Source organism: Uranotaenia lowii, chromosome 1 (assembly GCF_029784155.1).
Source record: "Uranotaenia lowii strain MFRU-FL chromosome 1, ASM2978415v1, whole genome shotgun sequence".
Lineage (NCBI taxonomy): Eukaryota > Metazoa > Arthropoda > Insecta > Diptera > Culicidae > Uranotaenia > Uranotaenia lowii.
The window spans coordinates 153,620,666-153,639,748 of NC_073691.1; the positions used below are offsets into that span (position 1 = coordinate 153,620,666).

At 35.3% G+C, this 19,083-nt stretch overlaps 1 protein-coding gene across 1 annotated transcript in view; it reads left to right on the forward strand.

The window, feature by feature from the left end:
- The first annotated feature begins 413 nt into the window (after positions 1 to 413).
- The window catches only part of LOC129740591 (calexcitin-2-like), a 262,286-nt gene continuing 243,616 nt past the window's right edge, over positions 414 to 19,083 (forward strand). Inside the window, exon 1 of the mRNA XM_055732292.1 lies at positions 414 to 722. The gene's annotated coding sequence lies outside the window, so the exon portion shown is untranslated. The remainder of the gene's footprint in view (positions 723 to 19,083) is intronic.

Below are 19,083 nucleotides of genomic sequence, written 5' to 3' on the forward strand. Positions count from 1 at the left end.
TCAGCAAGTAACTCACTCTCACTAGAATTTGATAACAAACGACATAACAGCATATCTCGGATGGATGGAGCGAGAGAGAGAGTCACCTACTGCAGTTATCACGACGTCTTCGCCCCACTTTCAGCAAGAACTTTTGAGCAAGAGTCTCACCTTTCCAGAATCCCAGCTGATAACCGAGGCTCAGTAACCCAACCGAATCCGACCGAAAGCCGAAAGTAACTCAAAAACCACCCACCCACCCAGAACCAGCTGTTCTCAATGGAGGAGTTCTGTTTTCGCGGCACCCCTCCAGTGGGTACAACCGAGTTTGGCGCTATCACTACTGGACTTGGTTGGGCCCAACCATTCATCTGATAAGTCCGGGCGCCAGGCAGCTGTGGGGGTGGCCCCCATATAAAAGCGTTCCTTCGCTAGGAAAAATTCTGCATTCCGTCGTGTCGCGTCGTTCCGTGTAATTCTTACTCTGTACCAAGTTAGTCAGTCAATCAGACCGTTAGCCTTTGAGACAGTGAGTAATTTCCCGGTTGCATTCGAACGTGTGCCGAGCATCTCAGGATTTTCCTTCCGGATAATCGCTAGTTTTGTGTGTCCACTTCCGGTGGAAATAGTGGTGATTAAGGTGCTTATCAGTTTGCAAACCCCAGTCCCCCGAGAACATCACTTCCGGCGCCTGAAGGATTGCTGCTGGATAGTCGCCGTCCTCGTCTTCGCTCTAATCACAGGTGGGAATGATTGATAGTTTGCATATCGTTTCTGTTTGTTCTGTTTCATCAATGGGATTTGTTTATCCATTAGTTTTTTCTATGGTTCATTTTTCATCCCTCGAGGCGGGAAAGTCAAATGCGGAAATGATTTAGTGCTATGGGAGGGACATTAAAGCAGCGATAGCCACGTGGCTGCCACCTTCCGTTAACGGTGACTTGACAGCATTTGCATAACATACCTACTGCTTCTAGCGGAGCAAAGATTCAAATTACGAAGACATTAGCTGAGGGTGAAATTTTGTGCATGTTAATATTTCATGAGGTGACAATGTGAACTTTTGGAATGAGTTCAAGCATGAATCAAAAGGAGTTTTAAAGCAAAGTTTGATGATAGTGCATCAAAATTGAATCTAAATTTTTCAGTCAATTGTTATTATGAACTATGGATTGTTAAGCATTATGAATCCATGTGATGGCCCGTGCGAAAATAGGGGGGGGGGGGGAGGGGGGCGGAGAGGTGGTTTTCAAAATAAAAATCTAGCTAGAAATAATAGCAATACCAAAAAAGCACAATAAATAAGAAAATTGGTTTGTATAACTATTTTCCTACTTATAACCATGACACAGACTTCAGTAAATAGTAAATTTAACTGTAACGATTCAAAATAAAATAGAATCAAATAATCAAATCAATACTTTTTCCGGACGTCAATAATAAAGTGTTCATATAGGTGTTCCTTATTCTGAATTTGAAATAAGCTAGAAAATAAATTTGAAATTAAATTCGCGATACACTAGAAAACGAATATAAATTAAAATTTCAATTAAACAAGAATGTTTATCTTTGGATATAACAATCAGTACAGAAATAGATAAAATTAAAAATGAAACCAGATTTTAAATCCAGAAATAAAATCCAAATTTTTAAATAAATATCTGATCATGTCAAAAATAAAACATCAATTTGAAAAATACATCATTTATTCACGAACAGAAATTTAAATTCTCGATCAGGAAAAAAAATAATTTTGTATTTAAAAGAATTTAATCAAAACACATACCTAGCAGCTAGCTTAATTTAATTTGATAGAACGATGAATATATTTATTTTTGTTTCAAGAATGCCAGTGCTCAAATTTCAGACTTTGAACGTTTTTTTTTATTTGATTTTTCCAGTTATCAAAATAAAAGTTAATGTCTTCGCAGTTCACAATATTGACATCAAAATTACAAAATAAATCATCAGTTTTATTTAATTAAAACAAAAAAGACTATCTTTGAGAAAGCAATCGTTTGTTCATTATATTAATAGTTTGATTGTTCTACAGATGTATTATTCCTAACCTTTTGTGGATTTTGAACAAACTAAATGGAATGTTATAAGGCTTACGATTCATGAACTTTAATAGAAAAGCTCCGGAAAAGCTGCAGACAAGATTATGATAGGGGAGATAAGGGCATAATGGTCACCTTAAGGAAAACGCTGATTTAACCATAGAGAACAGCTATAATATGTGAATTACATAATTGTTTCGTGTTCAGACACTCAAATAGTCTATTGACTAATTGGATGAAATTAGAAAAAGTTGATAAAAACATTCAAAAATGCATTTTAATTTTTTTTGCCGAAAGCTGAAAACCAGCCACTGTAGAGGCATAATGAAAACCCCCCCTGGGGCAGTATACGCACCATTTTTCGGGGCACGATGAGCATTTTCTGCCGTATAATCTAGCAGCGAATTCAACTCGATGAAGTCAACTGAATGATAGAGCTACAGCTTGACTAGTATCATCTGTCGATTTGGCCTATTGGTAAGGTGTCGGAGAGGTAATCAGTAGACTAGAGTTCGATTCCTGGTCGAGGTGATTTTTTTTTTAAATTATCATTCATGATCAATGCATTTTGCTCTAAACGGTGAGGCGTAGATTCATCAAACAAAGCAATAACAAAATAATCTAAGTCTATTTTTAAATTGCGACCCAGAGATGGGTCTTGACTCAAACATTCAGTCAGCGAAACTTTTTTTTTTTGTAGAGAAATGAATCCAACTTAGATGAAATTTCAGGGACTAGATAAGAGAAAATCGATGTTGAAAAACATGCGCAAAAAATTCGCCTTGTCTCCCGGTAGGACGTGAACCCACATCTTGCGCCTCTCCGGGGCCCATGTATTAACATTCTACGACAGGAGACTAACCTGGCGTATGAATATTATACTGGTTGAGTGTCGATGTCTATCGGAATGAAGGGAATAGTTCTCCCATGTGATCATAATCATTTTTCTTGGTCTATTTCTATTCCCATCATTTCATCTTACGGTAGTTGGAATCAAGTTTGGACATTTTTAAGCACGGCAAGATTTGCATTGCCTTCTCATATCCTGCACGGGTTGTCAGTTATGATGAGAAATGATGCGTTTGCCGTATTTGGATATCCAGCCAATTTCGGTGTTCATACGCCAGGTTGGTCTCCTGTAGTAGAATGTTAATACATGGGCCCCGGAGAGGCGCAAGATGTGGGTTCAAGTCTCACCGGGAGACAAGGCGAATTTTTTTCGCATGTTTTTCAACATCGATTTTCTCTTATCTAGTCCCTGAAATTTCATCTAAGTTGGATTCATTTCTCTACAATCTAAGTCTGTTTGTAAAATTCAAAGAATTAACACATGCTCATACATTATGTTTCTGGTGTTTTGTTTGACGGATGATGTTACTAGCCGTATAATGTAACAATAAAAAAAATCAATCATGAATGGTGTGTGAAAAAAATCCCCTCGAACAGGAATCGGAGTCTACTGATTACCTCTCCGACACCTTACCAATAGGCCAAATCGACAGATGAAACTCAAGTCAAGCTGTAGCTCTATTATTCAGTTGACTTCATCGAGTTGAATTCGCTCATCTTGCCCTGATTGATAGTGCTCTATTCGCCCCAGGTCAACAAATTTTAGTAAAAACGCTTTTCAAAATTGATTAAAGTGAAAAATCAAATATTTTATGATGGTGAAAATTGAGAAACAATCCGTAAATCATGTTGCAGTGCGTACATTTAAAGGTCATAAAAGCTTATTTGATGGTGCTCAAAAATTATAAAACTTTTGTCACTTGAGAACCTAGCTGATTATTATTTAATTTTTATTTTTTTAAGGAAGAATAATTACTAAAGCTTAGTTCTTTTAGAAATGGGACAGTTACGAATGCCTGTATCTAAAAAACCATTCGTTTGAACGAAATACTTTCTATGAAGAAAAAGAAGGTAATGTTATGATCTTTCATGAAAAATTTTGAAAAAAAATATTTACCGTTTTTTGTTAAAGAAATTTCAACTTTATTCTCGGTATCTCCCATTAGCCAGCGCACACTTTTTTCAGTCATGGTATTGATCAGTTTCTCCAACTTATGCTTCGTAAAATCTATATTTTAGGTGGCTTCACCCTCCTTCTTCAATTTCTGAGACTTTTTGGTCCAATACTTCTCTGGAAACTGGAAACTGGAAGCATTTTGGTGGATACAGTTAATTCGAAATGAACAAATTTGATTATTTTTTACCACATTTTTGAACGTTTTTTTTTTTCGGTACCGGTTTTAAAGCTTAAGAGCTTTGGAACTATCAAAAAATAGTTGTTTGATGTTGGATTTCAATGAGTCATCACTCGGCAACACTTTCAGCTTAAAGGAGAAAATTGTTTTGGACATTTCAGCGATCTACCCTTAGTTTTTCGTTTATTGAAAATTAAAAATGCTGGTATGAGACTTGACTTCCTTGATGATCATTAACCGTTGTTGGCGATCATGTGCTTCTCTCCAATGCTTGATTTAAACTTTGTGGACATTATTGACAGTGTTTGCATACTTATCCACCACAAAAACTCAGTAATTCTTTGAATAATCAACGGTTTTGTCAGCTATCAATTTGATAATGACGTATTTTCAAGGAAACTGTGCAAAATTATTTTTTTCTTTTTCTCTTGCATCGTACATATCTCAAAAACGCGTAAATTTTAAATTTTGAAAAAAATAGGTCGAATAGTACTTTTTACAATTATAGGTAGTACGAAACAAATCCTCATGAAAATTTGTATAAGAAAATACGTACTTTTGTAGAAAAAAGGAGTGCTTATTATGCCCCTGGGTGCTCGTTATGCCCCTGGATGCTCGTTATTCCCTTATGAAATCGCGTGAAACTACCCACCCTTTTCCGAATTTTACAAGCTGGCATTTCTCTCTCGGTTGATATTCTTTTCATGAAATTTTCACAAAATCTATTTCAACTATCTTACTAACGCTTCACGAGATTTCATTCTTTTTTGAACGCAACTGTATATTCGTAGAACAAATAGGGCTACAAATACCTAATCGACGGGTTAAAAATATTTTTTTGTTTGTTTGCTAACAACTTTTTCAAAAAGTTCGGTCCTGCCCGGTTGCTCGGATTTCGTTTGAAAAAAGCCCGGATTTAGCCCGGATTAAATCACCTTTTTTTCTCAGGGATTTTAAACCAAGTAGGTTTATTCATCCCGAACAGATTAAATCACCATATTTCCAAAATAAGGCAAAAATTTCAAATAACGTTTTTAAAACATTTTTTTTGTGCCCAAAAATGATTATTCTTAATATTATTTTATCAGAATATTCAAGAAAGGTTTCCTGGAATCAAAAAGTAAGATTTTAACTAAGCTGATATGTTTTGCTGAAATTTTCTTTTCAAGTGTTCTTCTTCTTGCGTTTTAAAAAGTAATTTATAGGTCCTGACCTAATTTGCCCGGATAGTGCCCAGAACCTGGGCTGAACATTTTGAAATCTATTTGGATTTTGAAAAAATGATACATTCTGGCAACCTTATTCTATTGAAAGGTAGGGTTGGGTTTAAGAGGGTTAATCTTTGATGATTTAAAGCTTTACTAGATGCTTCAATTTATTGTTTTTCTGATTTTTAAATGAAACAGAAAAGGAAACCATTAACATTATTTTCAGAGATTCTGTACACATGATTTTTAAAGTAGCTACAATAAATTACAACAAAATGGTTCGAAAACTTGATTGAGTTTTAACCTTTTTTTTTTATTATGTATAATAAAAACGTGTTATCCTCAAACTGGACCAAACGGCTGTATGCACATCTTGCTCACTTGAGTGCTCTTACATTTTGTGGAATAGTATTGTAAATGAATTGTTAAAATTTTTTTAAAGGGTTTTGTACCTGTTGGAGAAGAGGCTTGAGAAAAGCTTTACTCCAGCGGGCTTTCTCTTTCCGAGGAAAAAATGATTACAAAATATATAAAATATTAAACCGCTGCAAAAATAGACTTTTTGCTCTTTTTTCGATGCCTTTTGGATCATTTTACACGCGAAGAACCGTCTCGATCGCGCGAATTCAACCAGAGTTCATCCGGATAAACCCTGAAAATATTCTCTCGGGCATTTTTCATCGTAAATGATAATTTTCCACAAATTTTTTTTCAAAAGTTTGTTTATTAAATTCTCTGTTGGTTATGAAAAATGCGCGGTTTTTAAGCGTTGATTTTCGCAAATAACGCGGTGTCAGTCTTCTTCAAGGGGAGCTAATTATTAATGGCAATAATCGACCGGTGGCATGAAACTCCCACAATATGTCTAGGGTGAAGAAGCTGATAGGATAGAAGTTGAAATTCTTTGTCCGACGTCATCTTGAAATCCAAAATGGCGGCTTTCACTTAACTTCAAAATGTTGTAAATTACTTAAAATCATTTGAACTCCCTACAACATGGTTAAGGTGCTCAAAAAGTACATGAAGAATGACAAAAATTTAACAAAAAATGTCAAACATCTGAAGAAAAACTGATAAAAAAAATGTTAATAAATACAAAATAAGACAAAACTATAACAAAACTTGATAGAACTTTGACAAAAATATAACAAACGAAAAAGTGTCAAATGACAGAACTTTGCATCAAATACGACAAATGTAGTAGAAAATTATGCCAAAAATATGACAAATATTACAAATTGACAAAAATGACTATACTATGACAAATATGATAGAAATATAAAAAACATTTAGACAAAAATGCACAAACCTGACAGATTTATAATAAGCACAAATATGAGATAAAAAACTTACAAAAATGAAACAATAATAACAAAAAAAATTACAATAAAATTACAAAAATCTGAATAACATATGATAAAAGTTTGAAAAAAAAAGTATGACAAAGTTGGTTAAAAAAAAAAAATGTCAAATGACAGAACTTTGCATCAAATGTAGTAGAAAATTATGCCAAAAATATGACAAATATTACAAATTTAAAAAAAATTACTATACTATGACAAATATGATAAAAATATAAATAACATTTAGACAAAAAATGCAAAAACCTGACAGATTTAAAATAAGTTCAAATATGAGCTAAAAAACTTACAAAAATGAAAAAATAATAACAAAAAAATTACAAGAAAATCACAAAAATCTGAATAACATATGATAAAAATTTGAAAAAAAAAATTATGGCAAAGTTGGTAAAAATATTGCAAAAATGGACATTCAAATGAGAAAAATATGACAAATGGGCTAGGATATGACAAAGTTCTGAGAAAACATTGACAAAAATATGACAAAATAACGGAAAAAATCTGAGAAAATGATAAAGAATGAGATAAAAATATTACAAAACACTGACAAAAATTTGTCAAAAAATAGAAAAAGACAGAATGATGGCAAATAAGACAGTAAAATGACAAAAATCCGGAGAATCTTAAATATGAAAAATATTTTAGAAAACTATGACAAATGTGATAAGAATATGACGAAAAAGTGACAAAATATGACAAAATTAAGACAAACTGTGGCTGGCAAGTAAGTTGCCTCCTGAGACTATGTCTTTTCGTTCGAATCCGCAAGAGTAATTATCGAGTACAGTTGTACCAGATAAGTTTTCATAAATTTTTCGATACATGCAACATTGATTTAAGTCGTGAATGACATGAATGACGCTCTCCACGTCTACTTACTGTAGAATTCAGAGAACCTAGTAATGTAATGACCTTGGCCCTAACCTCTAAACAAGAATGCAACGACAAGGATGTACCCAAAACGCAATTTTCCTAAGACAAAATTGCCGTTTTCGCCCTTTCGAGAAATCGGTGGAGTCTTCAATGTTTTGATTTTAAATGCTATCCAGTGAAGGCAGGTCAAATAATTTTTAAATATTCACACTGATTTTTTTAAATCTCATCTGAAAATTATTATGAAATTACTAAGTTTAAACAAATTTAACAATGTGTTGGTCAGACTATTGTGGATATGGGAAAATTATCAGTTGTTGTTTCGGGAACAATAAAAATCAAAGAGGATTTTTATTTAGTCATTTGCTTTAGTTACAACTTTTCCCATTGAGCGGGAACCAATTTACAAAAGAATGCTTGAATGAATGTTTTGACCAATTTAATTAAGTACATGATTTTGGAAAATCTACGAAACTGCAATCAGATGTGTAAGAAATCTGTGTTCAAATATTCGAGATATAAAAATCGAGCCAATATTCTTTTTTTTTTTTCAAAACAACCTGGCAAGTCTGATGAGCCCAAATCCAAATCAAGTTTCTAGGTTGTGGCTGAGGCCAACCTTTTTGCCATAATTTTGTAATATTTTTGTCACTTCTGTCATATTTTCATTACATTTATAATATTTTGTAGAAAAGATCCCGTTCGTTTTTGGGAACATTTGGCAACATCGGATTTTGGCACATGTGCGAAAATCGAAAAGGTTTTTAGAAACAACATTACCTTTTAGTTTTCGTTATAACAGGACCAATATAATTGAGACATACACCATAAATATTCTGAAATGGTGATTAAATGCAACAATAAAAACAAAAGATTTTTAAAAATTTAATTAAGTACTCAAGAGTGACAAAAAGATGAAAATTTCAAAAAGTCGACAAAAAACAACTAAAAATTGATAAAGAATGAAAAAAACAGCAAATATGACATATGAAAAAAAAAAAAAACATTATGAACAAAACAAAAAAAGTGCTAAATGCATCCAAAACATGATGCCACAAAAATAGAAAATGACTACAATTGGTCGGAAATAGACTAAAAATAACATTTTTGATAATAGTAATAGTTTTTGTGAAAATAGCTGAAAAATAAGTTGAGAAAAAAGCCGTTCGATTTTGGCAACATTCGATTTAGGTAACACAAAATGTACGGGCTTGTTGCCAAAATCGTACGTGGTCTGTTTTGTCAGATGTCTTTAATTTCATTACCAAATATTTCAATTTTTGTCATTATTATTTTATTTTTTTTATCACATTTGTAATATTTCCCTTAGTGTTATCAAAGATTTTTTTTCCAAATTTTAATTTAATTTTTTTGTTAGTTTTTTTTTATTTTGCCAGATTTTTTTTTAAATTTTCGTGTGAAATTTCTGCTATCTGTCATATTTTTATAATTTTTTTTAAAGCTTGACCATGACTTTATCATTTTATTGCCAGATTTATCAAATTAGTGCCATATTTTTCTCTTATTTTTGTCATTATTTTGTCAATTTGTAGTCATTTATTACATTTGTCATATTTTTTTGTATATTTTTGTCAGAGTTTCGTTATTTGTTTTGCCATAATATTGTCGTATTTTTGCCATTTATTTTTTAAATTTTATTAGGGTAGATGTACCCTCCTCCGTCGTATCCCTCTGATTCGTCGCAATTCATGAATGCATGTTTTAGAGCCGAATAATCACTTTCCTCTTTAATTGGCTACTTCACATGATAAACTTAAGCTTGTGAATTTATTTGCTATCACAAATTTGTCACTTTTAAAACTATTTCTTAATTTATTTGATATTGAAATCGTGAAGTGAATTCAATTATTGACGCACTCCGCCATATTGTAAAACGAACTTAGTGATCCCCCCAACGTGTTTCTTTGTTTAATTGCTTCCTGTCAATGCATATAACGATCAAAATCATAAAATTCGACAGAAAAGTGTTGAAATAAAATTAGAAAAATGATTTCAATCTAATCTGAACTACATAAATTTGTCAATATTCGATTGAAATCGAATCGCTCGGGCCCCATAATTCGTCGTAATTTTGCGACAGGAATAGGAAACCGTTTTGCAAGAATTGGAATTAGACCGGCTCATTTTTACTATTTTTTGCTGAACACAGTCGGACTCATAGAGAATGAACGTAATGGATTTCCAAGTTATCACAACACAATACAGTAATTTTGTTTATTTTGAAGCTAGGAACTTGATGCGCTGGGAGATAAGTGCAAAAAGTCTATTTATATTAATAAATAACTTGAATGTATTCAGCATTGCTTATAATGCATGGTTTCAAATGAACAAAGAATTGATGGATTTTTTAGCTTAGTGGTTGGTGTTTTACAAATTATTTATTAACAGTATCGTGCATAATTAAATAGACGTTTGGGTGTACGCATGAATATCTCCAACGTTCACATTCCTAACATTCAACTCCAATGACATTGTTTCTTCAAAATTATTTCATATTTTAAGATTTGATTATTTTTGGTTCTAAATATCTGATGACACTAAACCTTTCTCAAGTGTTTGAAACATGAGATACATCAATTATTTGAAAATCAGACTTTTTAAACTTCTTGTATTCAAACTGCAATATCTCACATACGACCAAACGCTTTGCTCTACAGAATGGTCACTGAGTGATCCTTGAAAACTAAAACTAAAACTTCTCCAGATTTCAGAAATTCTCTAAATGGGGATCAACTCGAGGAAAAAATTTCAATTCCTGGACCGAAAACCTCGATTTTTATTGAATCTTTACGATGCATGGAAAAACGATGCAAAAATTTCCCGTTGAAGGTCGAAATGACAAGAGAATTTGGATGAATGGATCATTTAAACTTTGAAATAAGAGTTCATGAGTCTCTGGTTTGGATCTCAATACAAGTTTGGATAAAAAATCGGTAGATATGATTTTTTGTACATATAGTCGTTCAAAATTCAACAAAATCAAACCCGCTTATATTCTGATTTCTACCATATAAGTTTTAATACTTGACTCATGTTTGCTGCATTTTTATAAATTCTCAGTGAATTTTCAACAAAAGATGTTGTGTCGTTTTTTGACATATTACAATTTGAATGAAAAAAGTCGAAAAGTTTAATTTCAGTTGAATTACTCTACGTCATTTCCCAAAAATTTGAACCCAAACAACAAAATGTTAGAATAACAAAGCGTCAATTTCCAAAAAAAAACATTTTTGCAAAAACTTTTATCGCTCGCAAAAAAACTCGAATAGATGAGCTGAACCAGTCTAATGCGCATTACACACATCAACGTGGAGTTGCTTTGTGTCGATATCCTTCGCCAGGGTTCCCACTTGTATAAGAATACACATGTTGACAAAATGCAAGTGTGATTCTGCCTCTCCTCAAATGTCTTACTATTCAGTCTCATTGCGTAGGAAAACATAAAACACTATTAAAAATGTTGATGTTTTTCAAATATATGCAGTTACTGTGTAAATTTGTGCCATGTTATTTGTGAAAAATGTCCGTATGAATGTTACAAAATCTTATTTTACAGACAAATCTTGGATCATGGCAGCCCAGTCCGTTGGAGAGTGTGTTGGTAGAAAATACATTTGCAGGGTGGATTCAATTTGTAAGGTCTAATATTGTGCTGCCAGCAATTGTCTTAGCCAAGCAATGGTACCTAGATACAAAATCGCTACCTTGGGATTTCTTGGCAAGTCCATTTTATTGCGACTTAGATCTCATTCGAACTTTGCAGTTATCCTGCGCGGTTGATCCGTGCGAAGTAAATAATCGCATTTGTATGAACCGCAACCGCAAAATTTCAAATCTATCCCTCATGAGGGAGGAATAGTTTGAGACAATTTCGGTGGAATTGAATAGAAGGTATAATACTTTGCTGCCTGCAGATGCATTAGCCAAGCAATGGTAGACCTGTTTACAATAAAGCTATCCTAGTTTCATGGCTTATTGCGACTGGTTACTTGAAAGAACTTATGCTGTTATCCTGCGCGGTTGATCCGTTCGATGTAAGCTGATGCCAATTGCATGAACCGCAACCGCAAAATTTTAAATGTATTTCTGAAGAGGGTGTAATAAATTGAGACAATTCCGGTCTCCTTGTACGACGGAATTAGGGACCTGTTACGACAATGGAGGAACTTGAATGAGAAAAATAAATCATAAATTGACTCAAAAGTACGTAATGGATTGATCCATTTCCTACATAGTTCCATAAAACAGTATTCGAAATATAGTTCAATGAATAAATATCAGTTTCAAATCAACATGGAAGGCAGTTCTATTGAATTAATGAAAACAGCTTCCTTAAGCCGTTGTCTTAGGTACATTTACCCTACATATTTGTAATAGTTTTGTAGATTTTTTTTTCATACGATTTTCAGCCATTTACAATATTTTACATTTTAACGGAAGTCGCCATATTGGATTTCAAGATGGTGTACAGACAGCGAAATTTGACTTTTACTTATTGAGTCCATTTTCTCTATACGCACATTGTGGTTGTTTCATGCAATTTTCTGCTATTCAAATCATGTTGAAATTGGGAGGAAGCCGCCCCATCTTAAATTTCAAAATGGCGTACAAAACCTATTTTCCGAAGCTCCTTCAAATTCCAGGCACCGTACATTCATTTCCTCAAAAATCCTCTTTCTACCCCCTGCGGGCTTCATTGGTTCCACTGTCCTGGAACTCGATCTTTTTTATGCGGTTTTCCGGAATTGACGATGTTTTTAATGCTATTTTCGGAATTAAAACGGATAACTTTTTAGTGCGGTTCATATCCCCCTTCTCACATTTTTGATTCACTAATTCGCAAATATTTTCTCACATGTGATTATTTTTTGCAAAACACCGAAGGTTTTTTTTTCAGTATTTTATCGCTTCACAATTCGCGTTCACTGTGACCGGCCTTCAAAAATGAACTTGCGAAATTCATCCGCTTCGCAGTTCGCTTCGCGCTCACTGCACAGTGGTGCAGAACATCAATCTAGTTGTACGAAATTAATAGCGCCCAGGGATGAAAAGATAGGCATTTGATGTCTTCGACAACATTATTCAATTTTGCATGGAGCACATTCTAATATGAAAATTTTTGCCGAGGGGTCCACCAATAGCGAGATAAAAATGCTAACTTTTTTGTTTTTCAAATTAGAGCTTTGATGTCTTGAACAAAGTTGTTTATCAGATCAAAATACATAAGTTTGTTGAATATGTCAAAGTCCTATCACATCACCTCCTGGAGTTACAGTAAAAGTAAAAAAAATCTCTTGAAAAAACAGTTTTTTGAACCTGACACGTTGTAGATTGGATAAAATGGTTCGCTGTCTTCGAAACAAAGTTGTTACAAGCCACGATCTACAATTTCTTCATACATTATGAAGAGTTTAGAGGTTGCTGAAGCCCTATAGAAAGCATTTAGTGTATTTTATCGGCAATTTTGGAAGGCTCGTCCATCAAAAAGTGCACATTTTCGCAACACCTTCTTTTTTGTGATTATTTTTGATGTTAAGCGGAACCATTTCCATTTGAAATTAGCGGGGAAATCGGTGGAACTAGTAGAGATTTGAATGATTGAAAATACACGTTTTATATAAAAATTACCTATTTTACTTATAGAAAAAATGTTGAAAATATTTAGTTTATTAATAAAGTGTTACAGTTTCCCTTTATATATTTTGTTTTATTAAAAGTCATTTAAATTCGATTTTTCAAATCATTTAAACTCAAAAAAAAATTAATGGAAATAATCTGTTAAATTTGGTAAAGCACTAAATTATAAATTAATAGTAGAACCGGGTTTGCCAGTACACAGTTGGGCTCTACTAAATTTAAAAGATTAGTTCCATTTTTTTTTTTGAGTTTAAATGATTTGAAAAATCGAATTTAAATGACTTTTAATAAAATAAAATATATAAAGGGAAACTGTAACACTTTATTAATAAACTAAATATTTTCAACATTTTTTCTATAAGTAAAATAGGTAATTTTTATATAAAACGTGTATTTTCAATCATTCAAATCTCTACTAGTTCCACCGATTTCCCCGCTAATTTCAAATGGAAATGGTTCCGCTTAACATCAAAAATAATCACAAAAAAGAAAGTGTTGCGAAAATGTGCACTTTTTGATGGACGAGCCTTCCAAAATTGCCAATAAAATACACTAAATGCTTTCTATAGGGCTTCAGCAACCTCTAAACTCTTCATAATGTATGAAGAAATTGTAGATCGTGGCTTGTAACAACTTTGTTTCGAAGACAGCGAACCATTTTGTAACGGTCCAGTTAACGTAGTCAAACTGATCGTTCAAATCAAAAAGTAGCGCATTACGAAAGTGCCATCTAGTGGTGGGTTTTCAAAGTATTCAATGGTAGCAAACGCAAGAAACGGTCTTTCTAAACCGTTTGGCGCGAAATGGGTCTTGGCATCAGATCGGAAATGATTTCTGAATCCGGTTGACCACCGTAGGTATGGGTGTAAGCGAGACAGAAAATAGAGAGCTGATCCTTTGTAGTAGAGCCATAGGCCTGCCTACCCTTAAAGAAACTTGTGCTAGGGACTTGATAGCGAACCGCCAAACCGAATGGTGATACCCACAGTGTACCATATTTCTAAATAAGTCGGAAATCGTTGAGATCCATAAGATTTGGATTAGTTTTGTATAAGTTTATTTGATTCCGATTTAAGTTCAATTCAAGTATTGAAATTCTAGTGCCTAGATATTAATTATAAATTGTTAGCGAAGTCGCAAAGTAAGTTGATGGGGCTTAGTAACTTTTATGGCCACGTGTGATTAATGGAATTATTTTAACAGTGGGACATAAGATCGAGCTGCGGCTCCAGTAGGATCTTTCATACGCTTGTGAAATCGATCATAGGTGAGGTAAAACATTAAAAGAAATTATACGAACTGTTAGACCACATAACGATTACAAATGTGCACCGTTGACAGGTAACCCGCGTCAACGTGGGTGTAAGTGTGGGCTACCAACACGTCTAGCAGCCTTAGGATCGTCCTGCACGGTGAATATACAGTGCGATACTCGGTTGTGGTCTGAGAGCCCCCGGGTACGGCAATTTCCCCCAACACAGACGGTTCCTGTCGGGTTGGAATAGCTAGTCGTTACAACAACACCAAAACGACTCCCGTACAGACGTCATCAACCAGCCTCCGTTAGGAATCCCAGCAGTGTCATCCTCGGTTGTGGTTTGAGAGCTCCCGGGAAGGGATCCTGGCCACCCTGAAGGCTGTATCGGCTTCCGCTTCATTCGGTTACGTCACCATCCGATAACCCACCTACGTCAAGGAGCTACCAGCAGTAGTCCACTCGGTTGTGGTTTGAGCGCCCCCGGGTCACGCAAAGTCTCCTACGCTGGTTGCTTCCTGCGATCTCCACTAAGCAGCAATCGCCAACCTCTAGGCGACTACGATAAGTACCATCAACTTAAAACAGGACGTCGGCCGTTAAAATAAGGTAACCTCTGTAAAAAATAGTCGGTAAGTGAAAGGGAACTAGATAGGAGCTTACTAGATCAGTAGGAATATATAAACAAAATCTTGCTATAAAGAAACAGTTCGGATATGCTTTTTTAATACGCCGATGGTTAGGCAATTCCTTGAGTGCAAGTCTTTATTGAGCGCAAGTTTCTTATTAGAAATTTTCGATATGGAATAGGTAAGATTCTCTGCTTCACCCCTTGGAAATAACTTGACAGAGTGGTTCAAGTTTAATTAAATTGCTTTCACTTGGTCAACCGTGGGCCAGATTAAGATAAATCGAGCCAAATAACTACAACCCGCCCTATTTAAGAGTCTGGGCCGGCATTCAGATCTTGTGTCAGTAACCTTCCTCTTTGGAAGTGGCGCCCTATAAAAAGTTACTGACATTGTGGGCAAGACGAATCTGTTACATTTGGCGCCCAACGTGGGGCCCGAAAGGGTTAAAGCTTATTCGAATTAGAAGGTGTTAATAAAATAGTTTAGGAAAAATTCATAGGAGATAGTTCATTGGTAGTATTTCTTTTATTCGGGTTAAAATATCTTTTCTTGATTAACTGATCAAAAAAACACTCTATACTTCAACTTCAATCAATTAATTTAACATATTCATCAATCTATAACTATAAAGAAAACAAAAATTTAAAATCAGCATTGCTAACTTGAAAACGGTATAAACCATCGATATCAGCTAAAACTCTATCAGCATTTTTCTTATCCAACCATGGAATTGTATCGTATAAACGCTACCGATCTCGAAGAGGAAGAGCTAAACTACGAGTTGATTATCCGTGGCCAGCCTTTAGTTGGCTCAGTCGAAACTCGTTTCAGGATCCTTCGAAACCTATTACGATCAGAAACTCTGGAAGAAGCTCTCACGATTACCCATATGGGAACCGAATTTGACTATGAGCAAATCCCTTATCAGTTGCAACAGTTGGGACGAATTCTCTCAAGCAACCCTCCAAAACATATACGAACTCGTTTACTTTCTCGGTTAGTTCATTATCACATGAGAGTGACACGACAGGCCCCTAATGATTCGGCTCAACAAACCAATTTGAAACTTTTGCTGGATCTAATTTCCCGGCTCACTCGGGAATATTATCTTGTTGATTTTGATTGGGTAGTAAAACAGTTTAACAGTAAACGTAAAGTGGTTTCGAGTCATCGTCAAAAAGCGACAGATGACCGAAAAAATTCTACACCGGTTGAGGGAAACCTCATCGAAAATCGAACTTTTGAATTCTTTGAAGGCGCCGAAGGAGGTGGAAGTATAACGACCACTAACCAGCCACCTAAACCTGATGGAGCAGACCCTGAAAACCCAAAACCCTATACAGGTACAATACCGAAAAAAATGATTTTTAAATCGATAGTTCATACGCTTAGCGAAGGCAGGTGGGCGGAATTGGGAGTTTCTCGGGAAACACTAGCAAAACCAGTGAAGACCAAATTAGAATGGGTAAATGAGTACCAAACGTTCGGAGAACATTCAAATCAGTCTAAGGTACGATCCCAAACAAATTTTCCTCCTTCTCATAAAAAAAGATACGACGATGATCTAATTGAGATCTCTCGAGAGCCATCCTTGAACAGATCTTGTGATGAGCCTAAAGATGCCCCTCTCTATCCTGACTTAAATTGTACCCCCACTGAGCAAGACGCTCAGATACAAAGTCCCTTGATTAATCGAAGTACGGTTCCAAAAGTAAGCCCTTTGATGGCCAAAACGCCATCTAACGAATTTGTTCATGTGTCCGAAATTGATGCATACGTTAAAGCCTGTGTACGAGATCTTCTCACACCGGTAATCAACCATAACAAATCAAAACCTGAAGAACATGACCTGGCGGAACAGTTTTCAAAAATGAACCTCTACAACATAAAGTACTCCGAGCCGAAAACGGAGCAAGAACTCTGTCAAGCGGGCTTGAATATTCAAAAAACAACACGGTTTGATTTGACTCCCCCTTTACAATTATTCGCGCATCAAGATCGGTATCGAAATGTATGTTCGTCAGCAAACCATAATTTTCAACACCCAAATCCAAATCCATATAGCGCGCCTGTTGTTAATTTCCCTTTCTCTCCAAATGAACGCATACGACAACCATACACGACTCCAGTTGCGTCTGCGTATCATCGTTTGCCACACCACGTGTGTAACATTATTGAGAAGTGGCCTAAGTTTACCGGCGACAATAATCTAGTACCCGTTACAGATTTTTTACGTCAGGTTGAAATATTATGTCGATCGTATTGTATCTCCAAATCAGAACTTAGAATGCATGCACATTTATTGTTCAAAGATGGTGCATACGCGTGGTATACCACGTATGAAGAGAAGTTTGACTCTTGGGAAAACTTAGAAGCTTATTTAAAATGGAGATACGATAACCCGAATCGTGACCGTCAGATCAAAGAGGAAATGAGAAATAGAAAACAACGTCCAAATGAGCTTTTTAGCGCGTATCTCACCGACATGGAAATGTTCGCTTCTCGTATGAATAAAAAAATGTCAGAGGAAGAGAAGTTCGAATTTATTACAGAAAATATGAAGCTATCTTACAAACGTCGGCTAGCATTGGAAGAAATTATGTCAATTGAGCATTTGGCCCAGATGTGTTTCAAACTTGATTCGTTGGAAACTAACTTGTACCACACTGGAGTTCCGAAACAAAACATTAACCAAGTAAATGCAGAGGTTAACCTAGACGATTTCGAGGGAGGGGAAGAAGAAATGTACATGCTTCAAAATCGACAACCGTTTAAAAATGAAATTCGTGAGCAAAGACCCTGGGGTAATAGAAATGACGGGACCAGAAAGTGTTGGAATTGCGGGAGCCCATCTCACATGTGGCGGGATTGTACAACTGTAAAGCGAAAATTTTGTCATATTTGCGGATACATGGACACGGTCGCTAGCACGTGTCCAAATCAACATAATGTGGAAGGTGGACGTGAGAATCAAAAAAACGAATAGGAGAGGATGAGTTAGGGAATCACTCACCTTTGAAAAGTCATTTCGAGATTCCCAATAAACCTTTTCAGTATTTTAATCAGATATTTCGAGTCAGTTCCTCTTTTCACCGATGTCCTCATATTAAAGTCCGTATTCTTTCTGAAGAAATTGAGGGTCTTGCTGATACTGGGGCTAGTATCTCCGTTATCAGTTCTTTGGAATTGATTAAACGTTTAGGTATTGAGATTCATCCATTATCACTCAAAATCTCTACAGCAGACGGAACTGCATATAGCTGTTTAGGCTATGTCAACATCCCTTACACGTTTGCATCGGTCACGCACATAATACCAACGGTAGTCGTACCGGAAGTCGCTAAGGACCTCATCCTGGGGATTGATTTTTTAAATAAGTTTGGATTTGTACTAGTCAGCCCAGGTTCAACTCGCAAACCAGAGGAAGTTAGTGTAACTGTAGGGGAAGTTAGCAATCATCTTGATACACTTCTAGTAGAGAACCCCTCAAATGATAACATTGTTAAAACGGAGTTTCAATTAGAACCGTCCTCTTCGAACGTCGCAACCCCAGTGGAACCTGAAATTGATGAATCTCTTGAATTACCGACTGTTGAGCTTCCTGAGAGTCCATTCCTTTGTTCCGAAGAAATCAAAACCAGTCATAAGCTAAGTCCGGAGGAGCAAAACTCTTTATTCAACGCTGTAAAAAAATTACCAGCTACCTACAATGGGCATTTTGGGAGAACACATTTAATGAGACATGTGATCGAGCTTTTACCCGGTTCACAACCGCGGAAGGTACCATACTATCGTTGGTCACCTACCATAGAAGCAATTATCGAAACCGAAATTGAGCGTATGAAGACGTTAG